General features: G+C 31.9%; 7 non-coding genes and 1 pseudogene across 8 annotated transcripts; 7 read left to right on the top strand and 1 right to left on the bottom strand.

The window, feature by feature from the left end:
• The first annotated feature begins 33 nt into the window (after positions 1-33).
• Positions 34-118, top strand: LOC146956105 (small nucleolar RNA SNORD36). Its single transcript, XR_015025181.1, has one exon. It is a non-coding gene; the product is annotated as a small nucleolar RNA SNORD36 (small nucleolar RNA).
• A 419-nt stretch (positions 119-537) lies between these two features.
• Positions 538-623, top strand: LOC146956106 (small nucleolar RNA SNORD36). Its single transcript, XR_015025062.1, has one exon. It is a non-coding gene; the product is annotated as a small nucleolar RNA SNORD36 (small nucleolar RNA).
• A 78-nt stretch (positions 624-701) lies between these two features.
• On the top strand, positions 702-786 carry LOC146956107 (small nucleolar RNA SNORD36). The gene has a single exon (XR_015025283.1). It is a non-coding gene; the product is annotated as a small nucleolar RNA SNORD36 (small nucleolar RNA).
• A 419-nt stretch (positions 787-1,205) lies between these two features.
• On the top strand, positions 1,206-1,290 carry LOC146956108 (small nucleolar RNA SNORD36). Its single transcript, XR_015025099.1, has one exon. It is a non-coding gene; the product is annotated as a small nucleolar RNA SNORD36 (small nucleolar RNA).
• Positions 1,291-1,368: 78 nt separating this feature from the next.
• On the top strand, positions 1,369-1,453 carry LOC146956109 (small nucleolar RNA SNORD36). The gene has a single exon (XR_015025055.1). It is a non-coding gene; the product is annotated as a small nucleolar RNA SNORD36 (small nucleolar RNA).
• Positions 1,454-1,872: 419 nt separating this feature from the next.
• On the top strand, positions 1,873-1,957 carry LOC146956110 (small nucleolar RNA SNORD36). Its single transcript, XR_015025033.1, has one exon. It is a non-coding gene; the product is annotated as a small nucleolar RNA SNORD36 (small nucleolar RNA).
• Positions 1,958-2,533: 576 nt separating this feature from the next.
• LOC146956111 (small nucleolar RNA SNORD36) lies at positions 2,534-2,618 on the top strand. Its single transcript, XR_015025337.1, has one exon. It is a non-coding gene; the product is annotated as a small nucleolar RNA SNORD36 (small nucleolar RNA).
• An 8,906-nt stretch (positions 2,619-11,524) lies between these two features.
• Positions 11,525-12,803, bottom strand: LOC146956112 (riboflavin synthase pseudogene; annotated as a pseudogene). Its single transcript, XR_015019120.1, has one exon. The product of XR_015019120.1 is annotated as a riboflavin synthase pseudogene (transcript).
• Between the last annotated feature and the right edge of the window lie 1,195 nt (positions 12,804-13,998).

Here is a 13,998-nt window from a genome sequence, read left to right on the forward strand (position 1 = left end):
ATTGTTTGTGGTAGCTTGAAACTAAGATTATTTGAGCAGATGATGAAATAAAATCATTGATTGCTTATTGGTTATTCCATGAAGCTATCCTAATCGAGCTTTTTAAAACTGATGCTCAAATCATACTTAATATAACAAAAATGGTGGATGACCCATTGTATATAATATTACAATGATGTTAATTGAAAATTATTTCAATGAGAATAAATTTATAAGTATATTTATTTTATCCTAAACAAAATTGTTGTCTTTAGTAGTCAACTAAGCACATCGTTATAAATCTATTATAGAAACCAATTTTATATATTTTGAAAATAAAATATTGGGAGTCCCTTTTGTTTTTTTAAAGTTTTAGAGAGATTTCATTGAATTTTTATGTACTGGAGTCTATCCCATTTAACCATTGATTGAGTTTACTTCAACAATATTTTTATTATGATTTTTAATCTCATGAAATATTTGAAGAAAAATTGTGAACTATGGTATTATATGTAGCTTTTTTTACTCGTTTATGGTTGCTCAAGACTTTGATTATTTGAGCAAATGATGAAATAAAAACCATTAGTTGCTTATTGGTTATTCCCTGAAGCTATCCTAATCGAGCTTTTTAAAACTGATGCTCGAACCATGCATAGTCCATATAAGAAAAAGGGTGAATGACCCATTGTATTGTTTGTGGTAGCTTGAAACTATGATTATTTGAGCAGATGATGAAATAAAATCATTGATTGCTTATTGGTTATTCCATGAAGCTATCCTAATCGAGCTTTTTAAAACTGATGCTCAAATCATACTTAATATAACAAAAATGATGGATGACCCATTGTATATAATATTACAATGATGTTAATTGAAAATTATTTCAATGAGAATAAATCTATAAGTAGATTTATTTTATCCTAAACAAACTTGTTGTCTTTAGTAGTCAACTATGCACATTGTTATAAATCTATTATAGAAACCAATTTTATATATTTTGAAAATAAAATATTGGGAGTCCCTTTTGTTTTTTTAAAGTTTTAGAGAGATTTCATTGAATTTTTAAGTATTAGAGTCTATCCCATTTAACCATTGATTGAGTTTACTTCAACAATATTTTTATTATGATTTTTAATCTCATGAAATACTTGAAGAAAAATTGTGAACTATGGTATTATATGTAGCTTTTTTTACTCGTTTATGGTTGCTCAAGACTTTGATTTTTTGAGCAGATGATGAAATAAAACCATTAGTTGCTTATTGGTTATTCCATGAAGCTATACTAATCGAGCTTTTTAAAACTGATGCTCAAACCATACATAGTCCATATAAGAAAAAGGGTGAATGATCCATTGTATTGTTTGTGGTAGGTTGAAACTATGATTATTTGAGCAGATGATGAAATCAAATCATTGATTGCTTATTGGTTATTCCATGAAGCTATCCTAATCGAGCTTTTTAAAACTGATGCTCAAATCATACTTAATATAACAAAAATGGTGGATGACCCATTGTATATAATATTACAATGATGTTAATTGAAAATTATTTCGATGAGAATAAATCTATAAGTAGATTTATTTTATCCTAAACAAAATTGTTGTCTTTAGTAGTCAACTATGCACATCGTTATAAATTTATTATAGAAACCAATTTTATATATTTTGAAAATAAAATATTGGGAGTCCCTTTTGTTTTTTTAAAGTTTTAGAGAGATTTCATTGAATTTTTAAGTATTGGAGTCTATCCCATTTAACCATTGATTGAGTTTACTTCAACAATATTTTTATTATGATTTTTAATCTCATGAAATATTTGAAGAAAAATTGTGAACTATGGTATTATATGTAGCTTTTTTTACTCGTTTATGGTTGCTCAAGACTTTGATTATTTGAGCAGATGATGAAATAAAACCATTAGTTGCTTATTGGTTATTCCATGAAGCTATTCTAATCGAGCTTTTTAAAACTGATGCTCAAATAACACTTAATATATATATATATATATATATATATATATATATATATATATGGGTTTGCTAGGATACCCCCACTAGTTTTTATTAAGGTGTGTTTTATCAAATATATAACTAAAAAGTTGTTAAATACACCTTAAGGTGAATGTTGCTAAAACACTCCTTCTAAAAAATAAGTGGGTGTAAGTTATCAACTCCCACAAGCATTGGATAAAATACACCCACTTATTTTTTAGAATGAGTGTTTTAGCAAGTCATAACTAAAAAGTAGCTAAATACACTCAAAGGTGCATGTTGCTAAAACACTCCATCTAATATATATTGTGAATCTTCTTAGAAATTTTTTATAATTTAGAAACAAATTATTGGGAATCCCTTATGATTCTTAAACTATTAGAGACACTTCATTTTAGTTTTATTTATTTGAAGCCTATTCAATTTAACCAATTGATTGAATTTACTGTAGAAATATTTTTGTGATGATTTTTAATCTCATGAAATATTTGAAGAGATATTGTGAGTTATGGTATTATTTGTAACTTTTTTACTCATTTTTTATAGCTTGGACTATGATCATTTGAGCAGACGATGAAATAAAATTATTAATTGCTTATTGGTTATTCCATGAAGCTATCCTAATTGAGCTTTTTAAAACTGATGCTCAAATCTTGGTCAAAGTCAAAAAAAATAGTGGATGAGCCATTGTATATAATATTACAATGATGTTAATCGGAAATGATTCCAAAGAGAAGTAGTTTATAAGTAGATTCATTTTATCGTAAAAAAACAAGTTTTCACTTTGTAATCAACTAAGCATATTTTAAATTATTGCTTCTTTATAGTCAACTTTTAAACGTCTTAGTCAATATTTTAAAAAATGTTTATTCATTTAGTTTTGACTATCCAACCCATATACACCCCTAGATACAACTTGTTCACGCTTTTGAACTCGTGTAACCAACATGCAGGGCCGGCTCTTTGGGAGTGCAAACAGCTCCACCGAGTTGGACCTCCCAAATTTGGCGGCCCAAAATATTATTATTTTTTATTTGTACAATGCATGAAAAACTTTAATATATACTAAACGCGCACACATATATTAGAATTGTTGAGATAGCCTGGTGGTTAAGCCATGCGTGAGTATACTAGGTATCCTGGGTTCCTGGGTTCAACTCTCAGCACTCAGCAGGCAAGTGCATATCTTTTTCTACTAGAATTATTTTTTTAGTATGATTGGGCCTCAATTTAACATGGATTTTGAGTTCTCGCTTTAGCAGGCAAGTGCAGATCTTTTTCTACTAGAATTATTTTTTTAGTATGATTGGGCATCAATTTAACATGGATTTTGAGTTCTAAATATTCTCAATACTCTCTTTTCTCTTAAAAACACAATATAATTTTTTTTCTTACTTTTTTTAAAACACTTGTAACATTTTTCTCTTAAAAAAGGGTAATGTTTTTTTTACTAGGGGGCCTATCTTACAATTAGAGCCGAGCCTCTAATTTTGTAGGAACGGCCCTGCCAACACGGCACTATCCCTTGTTGCAAGAATCTTTCAAGCTTTTCGGTTCATTGCTTCAAGCACTAGGTTAGGCTAGTTCACTTACGACCATTTATTACACACTTGTGGAAAGTTGACAAATCGTTTATAATCCTAAAATATAGGGTATTTAACGTAGTTTGTCAATGTGGGAAGCTATAATATTTTATTTAGGGGTGTAAGCGGTTCGGACTAAACCAACGAAACCGAAAGTCCAAACCGAACCAAACCGAAAAAATATCCGACCTTGTTTGGTTCGGTTTGAAACCGATCCGAACCAATCAAAACCGATCTAGTTTGGTTTGGTTCATGGTTTTTCATTTCGAGATCCGTGAAACCGATGAACCAATCCTATGATAACCTCACTCCTTATTTTACTAATATTATCCTACCTCACATAAACTTATGGTTAATCCCAAAATTAAAGTCCAACATAAAATACTTTTTAATCCATTCACTTTCTCTCATCATTATCTTCATCTCATCTCATCAGTCAGACTCTTTATCTCTTGGTAATTAATTTTATCATGTTTATGCCATTGATTTGTTATTTTGACAATGTTTTAATTTTAGGATGTGCTTTTTGAAAGTTTTGTGTTTGTTGATGAATGATGCATGTATATATCATGGATGATTGAAATATTTAAGTTTGATGAAGTTGTTTTTGAAGAATGATGGATGAATGAATTTTGGATCATATGTATGAAATATTGAGTAAGGTTAGTTATGAAAAGTTGTTTGAAAAATAGAGAACATGAAAAAACAAAATATGAAATACAATTATACAAAGTTCTATGAAATATTTTTGTGAGAATATGATTTTTTTTTTAATTGTATTATTAAACAAACCGGTCAACCGAACCAATCCAAACCGAACCAAACCGATTAGTTTGGTTCGGTTTCTTTTTTGAAAAACAGTGAAAACCGAACCAATCCGAACCGATGAAGATTTCATCGGTTCGGACATTTTTTGACTGAAAACCAATCCAAACCGAACCGTTACACCCCTAATTTTATTAAGTATTAAACTAAGAATGATCGATGTGAAGAGAAGAAGAAATTGATAAACCTCTCTAACCTTTGTTTATTGGATTCAGTTAATACCTCACTCTTTTCATTCTAAAATTCATTTCTAACTTCTCCCATTTATCCACACTCTCAATGCTCTCACAGAAATACTCAATCGATCGATCAAACAAAAAAATTCATAAATTATTGTAACATTTTATATTTCATGAGTTTTTGTTGAATGAGGCATATATTACACAATTTCTTGCTAAAACACATGATATATGTCAACTTGCTGACAATTCTAGTTCACTGCTGAAGCAATTATGTCTAATTAGGAATTTATAAGACTCTTTCATGTTTCATATACTATGTTTTGTAAATTTCCTCATATTTTTGGTGATACTTTTCTGCACTTTTAGATGATTAAAGTGTCATACAACTGATAAGGTTGTTCTATAGTAAAGGGAATATGAATTATATATCTCAAGTTAATGTATTCCTCAAACAATTTGAATAAGAAGGCATAATCTGATTTAATTTGTGACATTTATGGATGCAAAGTTGGGATTAAGACATGCATCAACTTGATTTTGGAAAAAGATTATTAACTAGTCATGCCATGTGATTTATGTTGTGTTGTATCTGATTTTTGTTGTGAATGTTGATGCAATTTTTCTTGCAAAATAGTTGAATAAGCTTATGGTGAATATAGTTATATCATGTGCAAAGTAGAACATGGTGATACTACATGTGGTCACGCTGCTCATTTGGAATGTGATCTTCGATCATACATGGACAACATATTAGGAGAAATGATAGCAATAAATGATGAGTGTATGTGTCGACATTGTGATGAGATGACTGGACTTATTTCTCACGCAAACAAGCTTTTATAGACATGCAAAGATATTGAATCAAATGATGATATCAAGAAGAAAAATAAATAAATAAATATTGGTAAATATGATATACCAACATTTATTTATTTTTCCTTGGTATCATCATTTGAATAAATAGCTTCACATGTCTGTAAAAGCTCATTTGTACAAGAAATCAATCAAGTATTCTCATCAAAGTGCTGACTCATATACTTGCCATCCATTGCTATTGTTTCTCCCACTGTGTTGGCCATGTAAGATCGAAGAGTACATTTTAAATGAGAATTATGCCCACAAATATTATCACCATGTTTAACTTTGCACATGATATAACTATAGTCACCATGATTTGAATCAAATGTTTTGTAACAAAGAATGCAACAACATTCACGGCAAAAATCAGTTTCAGCACAACATACATCATACGACATGACTGCTGAATGCTCTTTTCCAAACCAAATTGTTGCATGTCTTATTCCCAACTTTGCATCCATCAACGTCACAAAGTAAATCGAATTTTGAATTTTCTTCTGATTCAAATTGTTTGAGGAGTCCATCATCTAGAGCCATATAATTTATATTCCCTACAATGCAGAACAACCTTGTCTATAATATGATACTTTAATCATCTAAATGTGCAGAAAAATATTACAACAAGTAGGAGAGAATTTACAAAATAAACAAGATGAAACATGAAAGAGTCTCAGAAATTCCTAAATATATAGAATTGTTTCAATATGCAGTGAACTCGAATCGTGAGCTAGTTGACATGTATCCTACAGTTTCGCAAGAAATTTTGTTATATGTGGCTTATTTTAATTTAGTTTCAACAAAAATTCATCATTCTTAATTGAGGATTTTTTTTTGTTTGATTCATCGAGTTGAGTATTTCTGAGTGAGCATTGAGAAAAGTGTGAAGTTGGAAATGGATTTTAGAATAAAGAGAGTGAGGTAGTAACTAAATCCATATATTACAATGTCTCGCTAAACTGCAGGATACATGTCAACTTGCTCACAATTCTAGTTCACTGGATATTTAAACTGTTATGTCTATTTAGGAATTTATAAGACTATGTCATGTTTCATCCTTTTTGTTTTGTAAATTCCATCATACTTTTGGAATACTTTTCTGCACCTTTAAATGATTAAAGTGTCATATAACTGACAAGGTTGTTCTACATTATATGGAGTATGAATTATATAGCTCAAGTGGGTGGACTCCTCCAACAATTTGAATTAGAAGAAGAGGCTTAATCTGATTTAATTTGTGACATTGATGGATGCAAAGTTGGGATTAAGACACATATCAACTTGATTTTGGAAAAAGAACATTCAATAGTCATGTCGTGTGATTTATGTTGTGTTAGACTGATGCTAGGAAAATAGTTAAATCATAGCATCACCGTGTCTAAACCACAAGGATGGTTTAGCTCATGGTGAGTTGAACCTTAGAAATAGAGAAAATAAGAGATAAAAACATAATTGCATAAATCATTAGATAAGATTAGAGCTTATGAAAGAGAAATTACAAACCTTTGAGGACGAAGGTGAGTTCTTTGCAGATCTCCCTTAACAATTTACTTTAATGACTCTAAAACTCTAAGATTCTAACTAATATGCTTTCAATATGAAATGAATGAAGGTATGAGATGAAGAAGAATGATTTGAAATTCTAATGGTTGCTAGGGTTTATTGGAGGTTGTTGCCTCCGATCTCTATTCTATTAAGCACAACCCACCACTAGGACACATTTGCAAATTAGGTCTTGTTGTCCTTTTATAGTACAAGTCCTTTCTTATCCTTTAGTGTCCTTTTTAGCCTTTTTCCATGAGATGGTCCTTGCCTTAACTATTAAGCATAAGAATAAACTTTATCCCTTTAGTGTACTATTTGAGACTCTCTTATCTTCTTCTCCAAGCACAAGAGGTTTCGAGCCCACTTTAGTGCATATCCAATAAACCAAGTCTGACTCATCGCAAAGTTGTAGCTTTCTACATCTCCCAGATGTATCCTTCAGTACTATCTCCTCTAAGCTCGCAGCAAGGGCGAATTTGGACATATAATATTAGTGAGGCAAATTGTTTTTGTCAAATAATTAAATAATACTAAATTCAATAAAAAGATATTAAAAATAGTTGTAGCAACAAAAATTACAAAGAAAATAATTTATTTTCCATTTGTTGAAAGTGAACTAAAATTATCATTACTAATTATTCTATGAACATCTCTTTCTATATAGGTAACAAGAGATGAATCAAATACTCTAGCAGGATACTTGTGCATACAGACGGGTGAGCGTGTTACGCTCTTTTTTTGAAAGCAATTCGCAATTGCGTAGAAATCATAAAAAAATAGATCTATGTATTGGTATATGAATAAAAATATAGACATATGTACAAATTGTACAAAAAGTTATTTCCGTATTAAATATGAGTGAAAATATAGACATGTGTATAAATTAAAAAAATGGTCCCCATATTAATATATAAGTTAAAATATAGACACATGTATAAATAAAAAAAATAAAAAAAGGTCATCTTATTAATATATGAGTAAAAATATAGACACGTGGAGAAATTACAAAAATCTATGTCCCCGTATTAATAAATGAATAAAAATATATCACATGTATAAACATAAAAAAATAAAAATTAAGTGACTGTATTAATATATGAGTAAAAATATACAAGGAATCGATAAAAAAAATTGGAAAAATAATTGAGCCTGGACTGTTGTGCCACTTGCCACACCATGCCTTGTTTAGGTCCGCCGCTGGCTAGCAGCCGTATCTCTTGGAATCAACATATTCCTTCTACCTTGTACTACATTCCCTAGAGTCAGCTCATGTAAACTTTAAGGCTTGCAAATAATGGACCCAAGGTTGTACACTTGTACAACCCGTACTGAGATATCTTCAACGCTATAGCTTCAGACTCCTTTCTAGCGATATAGCTTCTCACATCGTTATCATGCTTCCCAACGTTGTAGCTTTGACCATCTTCTCACGACATGTCACTCAAACCAACACTAGAAAACATAAAAGGTTCTTAAAACTCAAATAAACATACTTAAAATAACAAAAGACTAATTTAATTAAATAAATGCTAAATAGGCTTTGCATGCACTCGAGGATCGCATATAATGGGAGATAAAAGCAAGGTAATAAATGACATATTTGTCCGTTATTACACCTACAAACTTGAATCATTGCTCGACCTTGAGTAATGAAAAAAAAATTATCACAACTAAATAGACACAAATAAGAAGTAGGTCATGCATTCACTCAAAGGCTTCATTAAACTAGGGGTGATCTAAGACTTAAACATTGCTCGTCCTCAAAAGATACAAATAACATCAATTATATTAATTTAAAGTGAAAATATTTGTTTAAGAGTGATTCATATAACATTAATTAATAGCATCAATTATTTATACGTTACACAATAATTAACTGTCCGGGACACCACACAATCTTTCCCGATACGTAGCATATATTAATATGGGTCTTGCTAACTGGTGCCCTTAGGGCACTAGTTAAGGATTCAAAAATAGAAGTAATTTATAAATTTTACGTAGAAAAAATTACTTTTTAAACTTTCAATGTGTTGAATACATCATTTCCAAGACAAAATTTCATCTTTAAACTTTTTAACAAGTGCTTCAAGGGCACTTGTTAGCATTTCCCTATTAATATATCGCGTATGTTAAACATGCGGTAATTGTGCAATTGAATGCACGGTTTTAGATCATGCATCTAAGACAACGTTTTCTTTATATTATCCTTTTCGAATCCTTTCTCAGAATCATATAATTCCAGTTCTAAGCATTTTCCTGTGTTTATATGCTCTGCAAGATTATAAACAAAGGCATAAATTTGACAATGCAGGAGATAGGGCAGCTGAAAAGTGTAACATAGGCACTTGAGGACCTTTGACTAGATTCTACCAACAGCTGAATACCGCTAAATACTGGGTACACCAATGGCATGCTTCCCCTTGAAATACTGGCATTCTTAAGCAGTTCCACAAGTATGCCAGATTTGGTCAAACAAACAAACTTGTACAAAACAAACTAGACATGCATGACAAACATATTGCTCACAAAAAACAAAAGAAAAAAAAACACACGACAAACATATATGTGCGCAAATATGAAGTACGCATTGAAATGTAGCGTTGTTAAATGGCGGCCATAGCACCGCCATTCCGCAATGGCATGGCGGACTTTTGGACAACCGCCATAGGCAATTTGTGAAGGAATGCCCACCATGGCGTGTTTATATAGCAAATTTTTGGCTTTCTGCCATCAACAACACATGAAATGCAATAAAAACAAAGAGTATTTTAGCTAACCACAAGAAAATAAACTACCCTGGATTAACATGTGAAACAAACACATCCATCCCAAGCTGGTTGTTGTCTACTGTACATGGAATCCAACATTTAAAGCTGTTAACAGCCAATGTAATCTACACTAGTCGGACTTGTATAAGTTATAATCACTATGCACGTTCCACTTCAAGGATCAATTGTTGCACATGATTTATTACACATATGAAAGATAAGTACACAGAAACACAGTAGGTTTCTAGAGACTTGCATCTTTCTATGTGTACTTGCATGTGAGAGATAAGTTATAATCACTATTGTGAGGTGGTATTCGTGGCTGACCAAATGCTGCCAGTTTGAAGTACTTGCATCTTGCTTCAAAGCTGAATAGGAAAGGACGAGAAGCCATTAACTGATTACACCAGAAAGGCATACTGCCAATGCAGACGGCCGAAGGGTCCCTCATCTGTTGCTCCAGCTTCTCTGTCAACTTACTGCTCACAAACTCATTTAGTTAGACAGCAGGAACTGTTATTTTTAGGCTATCCAGATTATTAACTTTACATTCGGTGAAATCACACATTCCTTCGCGTGACATGAGATGAAAAATAAATCTGTTCATGCCTTCCAAGCTTTTAAGAAGAAACAGAATATCATAAGTTGGACTTAACTTCTCCAGATCAGAAACAAGTTCACAATAGAACATGTGTGATAAAAAAGGTGTCCGCTGATAAAATGCTAAAATTTTATCAAGAGAGAAATCTTGAGATGAAGAATGACAATCCGTAGGCATTATGTCCTCATATTTCACAGCTGTTCTATAGGTTAATGTGTGCACATAAGTCCACAATTTCGCACTAAAACCACAATCATTTGGTTTATTATTTGGCCAAGAAAACACTGATGAAATCTATTAAAAACGGAAGAGTACTTTAGCTAACTACAAGAAAATCAACTACCCTGGTTTAACATGTGAAACAAACACATTCACCCAACCAAAGCTGGTTGTTATTTACTGTATATGAAATCCAACATTTAAAGCTGCTAACAGCTAATGTAATCTTCACCAGTCAGACTTGTATAAGTTATAATCACTATGCACGTGATCGATTGTAGTACATAATTTATTACACACATGAAAGATATGTACACAGAACACATAATAGATTTCAAGAGACTCAAATCTTTCTATACACTGCCTGTCTCAATCCTGCAATTACTACAAAATTTACACAGCACCCAATTGTGTAACAGGCAAATGCTATTGCCAAGATAATCATAATAGAACATTAATAACTACGGAAGTTGAAGCTGCCCTAAAAATTAACTTGCATATATCTCAACATTACATAATCATTAACTGATACAATCATACAAATTAATATCCCCAGTTGCATAAAAAAAAAATCACCAACAAGTGTCTAATGATATCAATATCATATACAAAGAAGATAGTAAAAGCAACCACGATTATACCAGGTTATTCAGGCAATCAATCTATTATAAAAGTAGTCTCAGAAATCATACATTACTATAATCTTCAAAAGAAAAATTGAACCATTTCTTATTAATAGTAGATAAAATAAAAATAGATAGATTGAATCACAAAGACAAAAACCAAAGTCAATGTCAATAATATTAACAAATAACCATACATTGCGAATAAGAACCTCCAATTATAGTTTATAATAGCTCAATCAGCATAATCAAGCTCACCTTTTGAAAGCTTCACTGTAAAGTCACCAAATGTAAGCTCACTCTTTACTACTAACTCTTGTGTAACAATCAATTAACCTCACACACAGACAAACATACAAAACCACCCTTTTTGTTTATACTTTGCTTTTCAAAAAAGGAGAACAATACATAATCTTTGTTTTGATAAACAAGTTAATTTAACACTTATAGAATAAGCACTTATCATATAAATACTTATATGTAAATTATTTTGATAACATAAGATAAAATAAAATCAAACTATTTCCGTATAAGCTATTTTCGTAAGCTATACTGGAGAGCTTATAAAAATAAACAGAAAACAACTTATTCTGTAGATAAACTCAAATAAACTACTACTACTCCTGAGATGAAGACCATGAAGAATCCGACGCAATGGAGGGAACAAAACCACTACTAAGAAGCCTCTCAACATGCTTCCCAAGAACATCAACTTCAAGATTAACCTTTTGACCAACCTTCTTCAACGGAACAACAATCTTGTTCTGAGTATAAGCAACCAACATAAAATTAAAACAACCTTCATCATCAAAAACATCAACCACAGTCAAACTAGTTCCATCCACAGCAATAAACCCTTTAGGCACAATATACTTCAACAACTCCTTCTTCTCAACCCTAATCTTCACCCACAAAGAATCCCCTTCAGGAATCATCGAAACAATCTCCCCCGTGCCATCCACGTGACCTTGAACAAAATGTCCACCCATTCTACTCACCGGAGTTAACGCTCTTTCGAGATTCACCGGTGAACCGGGTTCGAGTTCGAGCAGAGAAGTTTTTCTCAGAGTTTCTGGTGCTACACCGACGGTGAAATCGGAAGCGGTTTGGTCGAATTCCGTTACGGTGAGACATGTGCCGTTGACGGCGATGCTGTCACCGAGGTTGACGCCGTCGAGGACGGTTTTAGCGTTGAGTTGTAAGTCGAAACCGCCGTTAGGAGATTCGCCGAGTTTTTTGACGGTGCCGATTTCTTCAACGAGGCCAGTGAAAAGGCATTGGATTGGGATATAGGCGTTAGTGCGGAGAGTGATGGGTTTGCGGGTGGATTGAAGGAAGATGCGAAGAGGGGAGGGTTTGAATCGGAAATGAGGGGTGTGAGAAGTGATTGTTGGGGTTTTTGATGTTAAGGTGATGGAAAATGAAGCAGAAGAAGCAGCCATTTTAGTTGTCAGGTTGTGTTGTGTTTGACTTCCTTCGTGTGGTTCAGTTCAGGCTTCTGTGATCGTTCATGTTGGATTATAAATGTGATTCATTTGCTTAATAAGCACCATTTTTATTTTTTTTCTTTTCAATAAAATAAGTTTGGCAGTTTTTAGAGAAAATAGGACACACACACTAAAAACTAACAATAAAAAATAATTTTGCATTGTCATCCATTCAATAGCAAAATATGGATGGACAAATAATTGACTTTTATTGGATGTCCATGTAAAATTAATAGTTGAGATTAATTTCTATACATTTAAAGTTTAAGATCATTTTACATATACATTTAATCAAATCAAATTATAGTGTCACTTTTATATGTTAATTTCTAAAACATCTCTTTAAAAATATGTGATTTGATTGGATGTATGGGCAAAAAAATCATTGTAGGTGTATACAAATTAAATTAAATATAAGAGGAGTTTAGTTAGTATGCTCCATCAAGGCATAATAATTTTGCACATAAATCAAATAATGTGTTGACGTGTCAGTTGATAAATATGATAATTCATGTATTTTCATAATCATATTGACAATCCTTCAAATAAAAATATTAATTAATTAACGTGACATCACATCGCCTCTTCGAAAAAACGTGATATCACATCATTGTATACGTGTAACATAAATAAGGAAATTGCTTCTTCACACTACACAATTACATGCACGAGAACGCACGACACACGCATAACCTTTGGATGAATGATGGGCAACACTGCTTTAATTCTCTCTCCTCCCATGCATTGTATGCCATCCGTCGATTCAAATCTCGTGTGTTGTCGTGGGTGATTGAGTCATGCTAAATAGTACTACTCCATAAATAATACATTGTCCCGTAAGTGGAGCTCAGTTGGTAGCTACCAGGGATATTATGTGCAGGGGTCAGGGTTCGAACCTCAAATTTTCCACTTCTCCATACATAATGTGTATGAATTTATCCACTAGATTACTTGACCAAAAAAAAAACATAAATAATACATTAACTAATTCAATTCATATAAGAGGCATGGTTACATATGATTTTAAAAATAAGAAAAAGCGGAATGCATATGAAACGCGAATCATGCAAGTTTTCTAAAATGCATGCTTTTGAAACATGCATCATGCATGATCTACAGGAAGGTGCAGAGTAAAAAACAATTTAAGGGACTAAATTATATATTAGCTCATTACTAGCATCGTATAACTTATTCAAATATTTAAATATCACTCTTAACATATATTACTAGTTGCTCAAATTTTTGGTCCGCACCTTTTTTTACTAAGTCAAAAGATAGATGAGATATCAAAGTGAATTTCAAAAGACAAATACCCCATCTTATGCCGCCTACTTCTATTAT

This window comes from Medicago sativa, chromosome 1, assembly GCF_051527215.1.
Source record: "Medicago sativa cultivar Bolivia chromosome 1, Bolivia_mono, whole genome shotgun sequence".
Lineage (NCBI taxonomy): Eukaryota > Viridiplantae > Streptophyta > Magnoliopsida > Fabales > Fabaceae > Medicago > Medicago sativa.